This window comes from Mauremys reevesii, linkage group 4, assembly GCF_016161935.1.
Source record: "Mauremys reevesii isolate NIE-2019 linkage group 4, ASM1616193v1, whole genome shotgun sequence".
Taxonomy (NCBI): domain Eukaryota; kingdom Metazoa; phylum Chordata; order Testudines; family Geoemydidae; genus Mauremys; species Mauremys reevesii.
The window spans coordinates 50,000,140-50,011,964 of NC_052626.1; the positions used below are offsets into that span (position 1 = coordinate 50,000,140).

General features: G+C 40.8%; 1 long non-coding RNA gene across 1 annotated transcript; it reads right to left on the minus strand.

Annotated features, from left to right (window-relative positions):
• Positions 1-5,183: 5,183 nt before the first annotated feature.
• Positions 5,184-11,104, minus strand: LOC120404973. The gene is made up of 3 exons (XR_005598296.1): positions 11,054-11,104; positions 10,846-10,967; positions 5,184-5,287 (listed from the first exon to the last, which is right to left on the minus strand). It is a non-coding gene; the product is annotated as an uncharacterized LOC120404973 (long non-coding RNA).
• Between the last annotated feature and the right edge of the window lie 721 nt (positions 11,105-11,825).

An 11,825-nucleotide genomic window follows, 5' to 3' on the forward strand; every position in this document is an offset into this window, starting at 1 on the left:
TTCCTAAAGTCAGATACAGAAATGATAGTTGGATACAAATTGAATAATTACGTTCAGTAAATCATAATCTTTCCAGTGATACCTCACATGACCTATCTTGCACAAAACAATCTTAGTTATGCCATATTTGTATCATAACAATATTTCTATGAAGAATATGGGGCATAAGATCACAGGGACCACCACTCAAGGAGAGAAAGAGTTATTCCCAGGTCCTCTGGGTAGCTAGGGAAAGGAAGATGACATCCAGGGAAGAAGTAGACCCTCCCCATACCCCTTGCTACTAGGAGGACTTTGAGGGGTTGCCCCCCTTTGCCAAAGAGAATAATCCAGCTGCTTCCTCTAGTGCACTCAAGGTTATCTGGAAAGGATGGGAGCCACAGCCACCCTGGCATCTCCTAGAAGAGAAAGGAGTCCCAGTCTTTGCAGCTTCTGGCTGGCAACAAGAGTAGGGGCCAGTGTTCCTGGCTCTTGGATCATTGGCCCACATACCATGACTTTTCCTGGCCTGTGGGATAGGTGACTCTGGGTCAAATCAAAGCCATAGGCCAATTCATGTGTGTGTGAATACTGTCTTCACTTACTACAACCTATTTTACTCTCACATTACATTATGTGTACCCTGTACTTAATTAACCCTAGATCAAAAGCATAAGTGAGAATTTACTTGATGTGGAAACTTTGTGAAAAGTTAGGAAAGAGTGTTAACTAAATGCATTAAGTATATCTCTGTAATTGGATTGCCCATCACATAAGACTGGAGCCTTGGGAATGTAAAAGATTGCTAACTTCAAAGCATAGGTCCTTGTGTTCAACAATGGAATTTCACAAATTCGGTTTGCATTTAGTCAGAACCGGAAGAGCCCATGCTGTGATGAAAATACTTGCCAGATAGCTGTCTTCCCCAGAAAGTAATAAGATTGATCCTGTATCTCTGTTTTGGTTTCTAACAGGATGGAATACTGAGCAAGTCGACAGAAATCACCAGATTTACCCTGGGTAACCCTGAAAAGACTTTTGTAAAACTAGCAGATTACTACATCTCTGCTATCGCTTTGCACTTACAAACTTGGACTTTAACTGGTTCATGTATTTTATCTGCTTTAACTTTTCACTAACTCTCATTCCTTTTTCTTAGCTAATAAACCATTAGTTCACTAGAGAAATTGGCTTCCAGAATTGTTTTTGGTGTAAGATCGAGAGTATCCATTGTCCTGCTGTAAAGGACTGAGCCTTTGGGATTGGAAGTAACCTGATATGAAATGATTTTTGTTTTTAATAACCTTTCATCACAAATTCTAGTTTGTCTGCATGGCAAGATGCACTAGAGAGCCTAAGGGGGCTCTTTGTGAATCTATGGTAAAATTAATTTCGTAATCCAAGAGTACACATTTGTTACTGGCTTGATAAAATCTGATAATAGAATATACCACCAGTTTGGGGTGTCTGACCTGAAACTGGCACTCAGTTATGAGCTACTCTAGACAGCATGACACACATGACTGCAAGAAATCAAGTTTAACAAACATGAGCACAGGAGAGAGAGAATGGAGAGAGAGAGAAAAGAGGTGCTAAATGAAAGAGTGGACGGAGTAGGAATGAGTGACTGAAGAGGTAGATGGAATGAGGGATGGTGTGGAATAAGGAGGAAGCTGATGAGAGTGGAATTTGAGCTTGGGCAGCCATTCATTCCACACACACAAAAATAATTAGTGGGAACATTCTTTGGAACTCCCACCCCTTAGAGCAGAGTGTGTGTGAGTGTATGGGTGTGGGTGTTTCTGCCAACACCCATCCTGCAGAGGGTTCTGTGGGGCAAGGGGATGTCATTGCCGCCACTCCATCATAGCTTTTTTGTGGAGGAGGAACCAAACACAGAGTCCTCTGCTTGGGTGTGGCTGGTTCTCTGCTCAGAAGGGTGGCGGGCAGAGTCCTCTTTCCGCCTGGATGGAACCCAGCCCTCCTGAAAACAAGGAGTAATGACACAGGAAGCACTTAGCCAGCACATGGAAGAGCAGTGGCAGGCATCCTAGCAGACCACTCTTGTGTCAGTGGCCTCTCCATCACCCCAGAGAGGATCATGGCTATGGCACAAAAGCCATTCAGTGATCACAAATTAAGTGGCCTTGAATAATATACACTGGGATTCTTAATTAGACTTTGAATCTGAAGGGGAAAAAAGGTAAATATTCTCAATTTGTCCTCAGAAAAAAATCATCATAATTGAACATGTTACATGAAATAACTAGTAATGGATCCAGAAAGGAGAACACACAAAATTCTTTGATTATTCCATGTTCATTGCTGAACTCTTACAAAGTGCTGTCCTGTCTAGGCTTAAAAGTTCTTCTTATGGGAGAAAGCCAAGTACCAACATTAGGTCGGATCCAACGCCTACTGAGATAAATGTAAGATTCCCACGGACTTCAACAGGTTTTGAATCAGTTCTATTACACTGTAAATGTAATTAGATATGATCATCACTGAGTCCTTTCAATAAAGTAATTTAATAACTTTCATATTGGTAAAGCCCCAGAATTCATGAAAACTGGCCTTGCATCTGACCAGATGATTCACTGCAACAGTTTGGGGATTATGATGATGATAATTTTAATACTCCAGCCAGTAGAGAAACCCACTTGAGGAAGAAGTTATATAAATGCAGAAAACACATTGGGCTAGTGTAGGTCCTCAGCTGATATAGTCCCTTTGGCTTAATTCCCACTTGGAATCTAGCCAAATTATACTTATACTCCTTATACTTCATAAGTCAAACTTTCTGATCATATTCACAGTGGAGTATCTTGAGTGCTATAATTAGGAGGAGAAACAAAAAAATCAACAAATCTTGACATAGTGCTTGTGTAGAATGTCTAATGTGACCTCCAAACATTCTGTTTACATTGAACTATTCATTTATCACATTGCTATAGCAGTAGGAGTTACATAACCAAATAATTAAATTACATTTTCACTAAAAATAGCCCCATATATTTCCCTCTATACTCTAGAACCTTTTGGCTTCTTTGACAGACAGCTTCTATTTTTGCAAAAGGCCCTATAAAATACATGTTTCCTGAAGACAACATGATTGAGTCCTTAATAAGGGGAAGTCACATGACTTAAATGTTCCTGCTTAATAGTGGAAAAATAGACAGACAAACTTTTTGCCCAGCACTATCAAGAGAGCTCTAGGGCACTCTTCCATGAAAGAAAAACAAGTGAGGAAGAGATCATAACATTTTCCCTTATATAAAATTATTAAGTGTGACAGTGCTTAGATGTGTATCAGTTAGCTATACCAGAATGCACAAGTACTGTTGCCAAAATATAAATCATAACTCTCTCTAATATAGTAAAGGAATACTTTACAATTTACATTTTAAGATTATGGAGAGCTTTGTTGACAGATTAATATAGACTGCACTAACTAGCTCCATTTTTTTTACATTTAATTTGAAAAACCAATACACTTACATTAACAAATATTTTTAAAATATTATGGTAAACCAAGCCAATATAGTCAGAAAATAACTGAAATTCAGATGTGGCTAATTTGATTTAGTACTATTATTTTTGAAAAATGACCACCTTAAGTTTTTGATGACAGTGAACATAAACCATTTTAGAAACAAAACTGTGCAAACTGAAATATGCAAAAGTGACTACAATTTCTTGTTCACACTTTTTAATTGTTTCCCTTCTCCATTCTTAATTTCCTTACATAGCATCAATTACAAAATAACTATAGTAGGTATGGAACAATAAGATTAAAAACATAAGTGGAAAAATAACTCTGCATCCTGCCCCACAGAAAACATCCACTTAAAAAAAAAATAGATCAGCACCACTACACAACTGACCCTGAATCTCTGTTCTCATTTGATGGAGAAAAGCTAGTATATTTGAAGTTTAATGTAGTTAGAATAGTCAAAATACTTGTCAAAGCCTTAAATGGTATAGTGATATAGTTCCACTGACTTCAGAGCTATGCCAGTTTACACCAGCTCAAGATCTGGCCTGTAAATCTACATCGGTAATTTAACTATTCAGTTGACTAGAAGGAGAGATTTTGGAGTTTTAACTTGCATTATTAGACCAAGCACTGATTTTTTTTTCCTCTTCAGTAGGAACCTCTGAAACGAAACCAAACCAAAAATCAGGGCCCAGCAGACCCAGCTTGTTTAATGTCTTTGGCAGCTGCTTAAATGCATATATATGTGGCAGCATTTTCCTTTGAGAATTCCATTCATTTGAAAGGATGTTCAAGCCATGGCAGGTCTGTCCAGATGCCCTGGATAAAGGCATTTGCTAAATACATTTGCTACATCTTTCAGCAATGAAGCAATTAACAGTGTTAGCATTTAAGCCGTCACAATTAGGGTTCAAAGAACACCACATTAGATGAACGGGGAAAGGTAAAACCTCTCTTGATGCTATTGTTTTAGTCTGACAAGGGCAGGAGTGTCAAACTCTTTGAGGAGACAGTTCAATTCCATTTTTAATTATTGTCTGTGATTTGGGTATACATTTAGGGCTTCTCCCGATCCGTAATGGAATGCCCATTTGTATCAAAGCTTGTCGCTTTCACCAACAGAACTTGATGCAATAAAAGATATTACTTCACCCATCTTGCCTCCCTTGTATTGGTGAAACGTGTACAATGATCAAGAAAGAATATGGCCTTTATATAGTTATTACTGAATATTGAGTAATAACTCAAAATGTATCTTAAGGCTTGTCTACGTAGTGTGATAATATGGAAAGGGTGTGTGTGAGACACACCAGCAAGGTTTATATGCACCAACTAATGTGCAACATGTTAACACTTTAGAAATCACACCCCCATAGGCCACATTAACCCAACCATGTAGATAAGCCCTTAGTGTTCAGGATCACTCAATGGGAAAATTAGGTTCCCCTGTTGGATCACTGCATTTCTGCCTTTTATTTCTCTGTTTTTTCCTCCCTCTTTCCTGTGTTTGGGTGCCAACACAGTTCTCCCCTTTATATTTTCTTCCTTGCAAGACCTCCCAATCTCTACTCTTGTGAGCTTCACTTGCATTCCTTCCCCATTCCATCCATTAAAATGATCAGCAATATAATAGTGTCAATGCTAACATAGCATCAGCTTTAGAGTTAAACACCATAGTGAAACTAATGATAGATACAGGAAATTCATACCTCTCAGTCATGGATCCGGTCTGTCTGCAGACTCAGGAAGACAATGTTGCATAAGTTTATATTTTGTTGTTAAGACAATCTTCAAAAATGTGACCCATGAAAGCTAGATTTAAAAATAAAAATCTTAGTATCTGAAAATGATCTTTAAAGGCTCCGGCTCAGCATATCCAGACAGTAACATGCTCTTGCCGCACCTCCTACCATCCTTCCTCTTGCAGAGAAGCTGGAGGGAGGTGGGCATACAGGTTGGTTAAGCCAGGTCTGTGCCTCCTAGATGGGGTACAGCAAGTCTTCGCTCCCTTTGAACTACCTGAAAAAAGCATCCTCACAGCCACCTTGTCCAATATAGGTATAACTTTAAGAAATGTTAATCTTTAGTGAGTCTTTGAAAACTGCTCATAGACATTTACTTTTGAGAACTAAAGCTAAAATTCCCCTCCAATCAATTACAGCTCATATAACCATCCCACTCAGTTCCTCGCTGCCCATCTGAGCTAACCAGTTTCTCTTGGCTTGTCACCTCCACCTTTCAATAAAGTCCACACCTTTAGTAATACTGGCTCTGCCCATTGTCTTCACGGTGTTTTAATTTCTTCATTATTCCAGTTGCTCAGCTAAACCATCAACAATTTGCTTCACACCAGCTAAATTGGGCCAACAAGATTACAATACAATATAAGTGACAATTGATTCAAATTAAGCAAAAGTTACATTGTTTCCAGGCTTACAGCCAGTTTGCAGTTTATGAAATTTAACCCAGATGAAATTTAGTCAGTTTGACTCTAAGAAACAAACTCCAGCCAACAACATCTTCTTGAGGAAGGGGTAGAGTGTGGCTAATAGAGTCTGTCTTTTAGTGTCTGGGAGTATCCAGCTACAGTATCCAGTATAAATAAAAAGGAACTCCATTAGGTAAAGACATGCAGTTTGTTCAATGGAAGTGTCATAGGTCTCACCCCCACTTAGAGCTGTTGGGTTCCAATATGGGGACCTGCATGAATTTATCTCTAAACTAAAATCCTAGTTTAGATCTAGTAAAAGCTGCCACAACCCAATCAGGTACGTGGATTGGGACACAGTCCTTCCCCAAAATCCTTGGGGATCCCAAGAGCCCCAAATCCATGGAGTTCTTACACCCAGGAGAAATAAACTATTCCCCCTGCTTCCTTCCCCCTCCCTTTTCTTAGGAGAGATACCGGGATCCACTACAGAGGGATGCTTCCCTCCTCCCCTTTCCCTGAGAATCCACCCAAGGAAAAATCAACCAAGTTTTTAACAGAAAAGATTTATTAAAGAATAAAAGAAAGTAACTTGTCTCTGTAATCCAAGATGGAACAATACACAGGGTCTAAACTTATTGATCTCTGGAGAGAATCCCCCCTCCTTTCTTTCTCAGTAAAAGCAAAGTAACAGCAAACAGGAATAAAGAATTTCCTTCAGCAAACACACAATTGCAAATGTAGAAATCAAATTATAAGACTAATCTGCCTTTCTAATTAATACTCACTATTGAATAGTAGGAACTACTCCAGGAGAACTTGGAGACATGTCTGGCCTCTCTTAGATCCAAAGAGAGAACTCTAACAAAGAACACAGACAAAGGCTTCCCTCCACAGAGATTTGAAATTATCTTGTCTCTGATTGGTCCTCTGGTCAGGTGGTCATCAGGTACTGCATGTTAACCCTTTACAGGTAAAAGAGACCTTAACCCTTAACTATCTGTTATGAGAGGCAGGGATAAGAAGTCAGTGAAGAGGTCCTGTTGATCTAATACTTCTGACTCATAACCACCTCACTGAAGAGAAAGGAGAGGGCCAAGGTAAACAGTGCTTATGTTCCTGGAAGTTAGAAAAATGGTGATCCATTAGTTGAGCTGGTGACTTTAGAAATCTATGACTGGTTTATATCTTGAAAAAAACCCTCAGGCTAATGATATATTGACACTGAAACCATGGGAAGAAGTGTTAGAATCCCAATGTATCAGCATCATACAGAAACAAGTATTTAAATAGAAGATGAAAGCTAATGAATATATGGAACCAAAGGAGTGGGAGATCTAAATGCTTATCGATGACACACAAGAGAAAACATAGGATAAACATGGCAATGTATTCTGTTACAGAATGCTGCTAATACCTTCCAACATTTGTAATGCTTATGCCATATGGGCAACTTAAACAACTGGAAGAAATGGGAGACTACATCCATGAAAACTTTAAAATATTAACAGCAAAGATACATCCAGATAGCCATCCCTGACACAGCTGTTTCTATTATACGCTGGATGTGTAATTTGTTACAAACTGCAAAGAATCCTGTGGCACCTTATAGACTAACAGACGTTTTGCAGCATGAGCTTTCGTGGGTGAATACCCACTTCTTCGGATGCAAGCAGTGGAAATTTCCAGGGGCAGGTGTGTATATATAAGCAAGCAAGAAGCAAGCTAGAGATAACGAGGTTAGATCAATCAGGGAGGATGAGGCCCTGTTCCAGCAGCTGAGGTGTGAAAACCAAGGGAGGAGAAACTGGTTCTGTAATTGGCAAGCCATTCACAGTCTTTGTTTAGTCCTAAGATGATGGTGTTAAATTTGCAGATGAACTGGAGCTCAGCAGTTTCTCTTTGAAGTCTGGCCCTAAAGTTTTTTTTGCTGTAGGATGGCCACCTTAAAATCTGCTATTGTGTGGCCAGGGAGGTTGAAGTGTTCTCCTACAGGTTTTTGTATATTGCCATTCCTAATGTCTGATTTGTGTCCATTTATCCTTTTCCTTAGAGACTATCCAGTTTGGCCGACGTACATAGCAGAGGGGCATTGCTGGCATATGATGGCATATATTACATTGGTGGACGTGCAGGTGAATGAACCGGTGATGGTGTGGCTGATCTGGTTAGGTCCTGTGATGGTGTTGCTGCTGTAGATATGTAGCTTATTTGCACCATGGTGTCTAGGAAGTGGACCTCCCGTGTAGATAGGTCCAGGCTGAGGTTGATGGAGGGGTGGAAGCTGTTGAAATCATGGTGGAATTTTTCCAGAGTCTCCTTCCCATGGGTCCAGATGATGAAGATGTCATCAATGTAGCGTAGGTAGAGAAGGGGCGTGAGTGGACGGGAGCTGAGGAAGCGTTGTTCCAGGTCGGCCATAAAAATATTGGCATATTGTGGGGCCATGCGGGTGCCCATAGCGGTGCCACTGATCTGGAGGTCACATTAACACCACCCTATACCGAAAACCTACCGACCGCTATGCCTACCTTCATGCCTCCAGCTTCCATCCCGGGCACACCACAAGATCCATTGTCTACAGCCAAGCACTGAGGTACAACCGTATCTGCTCTAACCCCGCAGACAGAGACCAACACCTAGAAAATCTCCACCAAGCATTCTCAAGACTACAGTACCCACACGAGGAAATAAGGAAACAGATCAACAGAGCCAGACGTGTACCCAGAAGCCTCCTACTGCAAGACAAACCCAAGAAAGAAACCAACAGGACTCCACTGGCCATCACATACAGTCCCCAGCTCAAACCCCTCCAACGCATCATCAGGGATCTACAACCCATCCTGGACAATGATCCCACACTTTCACAGGCCTTGGGTGGCAGGCCAGTCCTCGCCCACAGACAACCTGCCAACCTGAAGCATATTCTCACCAACAACTGCACACCGCACCATAGTAACTCTAGCTCAGGAACCAACCCATGCAACAAACCTCGATGCCAACTCTGCCCACATATCTACAGCAGCAACACCATCACAGGACCTAACCAGATCAGCCACACCATCACCGGTTCATTCACCTGCACGTCCACCAATGTAATATATGCCATCATATGCCAGCAATGCCCCTCTGCTATGTACGTCGGCCAAACTGGATAGTCTCTAAGGAAAAGGATAAATGGACACAAATCAGACATTAGGAATGGCAATATACAAAAACCTGTAGGAGAACACTTCAACCTCCCTGGCCACACAATAGCAGATTTTAAGGTGGCCATCCTACAGCAAAAAAAACTTTAGGGCCAGACTTCAAAGAGAAACTGCTGAGCTCCAGTTCATCTGCAAATTTAACACCATCATCTTAGGACTAAACAAAGACTGTGAATGGCTTGCCAATTACAGAACCAGTTTCTCCTCCCTTGGTTTTCACACCTCAGCTGCTGGAACAGGGCCTCATCCTCCCTGATTGATCTAACCTCGTTATCTCTAGCTTGCTTCTTGCTTGCTTATATATACACACCTGCCCCTGGAAATTTCCACTGCTTGCATCCGAAGAAGTGGGTATTCACCCACGAAAGCTCATGCTGCAAAACGTCTGTTAGTCTATAAGGTGCCACAGGATTCTTTGCTCCTTCTACAGAACCAGACTAACACGGCTACCCCTCTGATACTTGTTACAAACTGTAGGTCAGATTCTGACCTTTAGAGGATCAACTTCTAATCTACTTAATACAAAAAAGTTGAATAGTTTGACATTACACCTATGAACCCCTCCCCCGGTTTGTGGTTTTACTAATATGTTTTCTTAACATTGCTCTTACCTCGCCCCTCCCCCCCCCCATTACTCTGGGAAAGAGTCACACAAGCAAAAAGGAAAGTGACTAAATCTGGCTTTCAGGACTACTGAGCACCCACCACTCCAAATGAAACAACTGACTCCCCAGGACAAGTAGTGAAAATTACTAAACACAAAGTAAACACAGGTAAAGAACATTTAACACACAAGTGTTACTTTTAAATTGGGGTCTCTTTATTTGACTAAACCTGAGTTTGGACTAAAAACTTGACCCTATAAGAGAAGACTCTTCATTTGGCTCTTCCTAGATAGCAAGATAGAAACAGTCACTCCTTAGCTAGGCTTTTGTCAAGTCTAAAGGGGGGTAGGGGGCAACATCAGCGTCAAGTCAGAAGTCACATCAAAGCCAGAGTCAGGAGCCATACCAAGGATAGGTGCCAGGGTCAGAGTCTAAAACTAAGTCAAGGATTAAGGTCAGTAACTAGAATCAGGGTGAGGAACAAGGAAGGGACGGGATGGAACTTGCTCTCAGTGGTCTAATCAGCAGCAGGCTTAGCAGCTAGCTGCTCAGATAAAGGGTGGGCAGGGACAGGAAACTTTATGCCTAGTGGTGTCTAATCAGCAGTCTTCTGCTAGTTACCAGGCCCAGCTGAATCAGTGGGTGTAACCTCTGGCCATGAGGTATTAGCTGCAGTTCCCTTACAAGAGCTTGCATTGCTATGGAACAGTGGATCTGCTTCTTGTTTAGCAAAACTATGGGCCTAGGTTTGAGAACTGCCACCTTTTATCAGGATGCAGAATGAAGTGGTGCAATATGTTAGATGCTTGTTCAAACTGCTACTTGTTTCAGGATCTAAAGAGAAAACTAAAGCCATGTAATCAGAGAAAGCACAGATAGCTTGGATTTAATTAAGACAAACCTACAAAGGCTCAGTCAAGAAGAGATCAGAGTTAATAAATAAGCCATTGTTGGGAGAGTTTGTGAAGAGGCTCAAGGAGCAAGTAGCAGAAGGTAAGTCTAGACATTGTTTTCACTGCAGATGATTAACCTGGGTGATCAGTACTTGAGTTAACCTAGTCCCCGAGACAGCTGCTATGCTGCAAAGCCCTACCCAACTCATTGCATCCTCATTAGTGCTGTACTCACCTGTGGATCTGTGTTGCTAAGACTTCAAGGGGTATTTCCCATTGTTTCTTATAGCACAGTAAGCTGAGCCACTGACTCTTTCCTAGTGAGTTGTGGGAGAACTTGTTTGCCTTTGTGGGTACCTGAGGGGAGATAGGGAAAGGCATTAGAAGATTATCTGTACTCAAGCAATCTAGTCTATGTTCTTCCTAGGAAGTGGGTGTTTTACCAGCTTGAGTGAAAGTGGCATCTGAGCACTAGCCTATATCCTCAGCTGGACCATCTAGCCTGGGTTTAAAGTACTGCCAAACTCAGGTAAGAAGGTTATATGTGGGGACAGGCATGAGTTTAGGAGCAACACCTGAATAAGAATCCATGTTAACTCAAGTGAAGAGACACCCTCAGACAGATTTCTTGGGGTAATGGCTATTAGAAAGCATATGAGAAACTACTAGAGGGAAACTAAACATCAATTGTGGAAGAAATGGAGGCAAAAATCAGAGTATAAGAAGACTACAAGAAGAAAAATATCAGAAAATGGTGTAAATAGAAGGAAAATATGCTCATTCAACATATCTGAATATGAAATTTCCTCATAATTGGATTGTCTTTTTCAAATTATAATTTGAGAGAGATTTTTGTTGAACATCTGAACAGTAACTCTCCAGGTTTGATATTTGCAGACATCTTAAAAACCTCTACAGTTATAAGAGGAAAATTCTGCTCAGTTTTAGGAGAAGCATAAAAGGGAAAGGAAGAACTTTAATCAACAACTAAGACATCTAACCATTCCTTAGTAAACTGCAAATGTTTAATGCCTATCCTCAATGGACTTTATACTATTGACAGGTTATGGATATGGTAATCTCTTGATAGTAAAAGTTGTGACTAGCTTTTGGCTAGATTCCGATTTTAAACACAATTTTTAAAAAAGTTAACTATTGCTTCTGAAACTTCCCAGATATGCTGTCATCCACCAGAAGGTTCTTCCTCAGAAGATT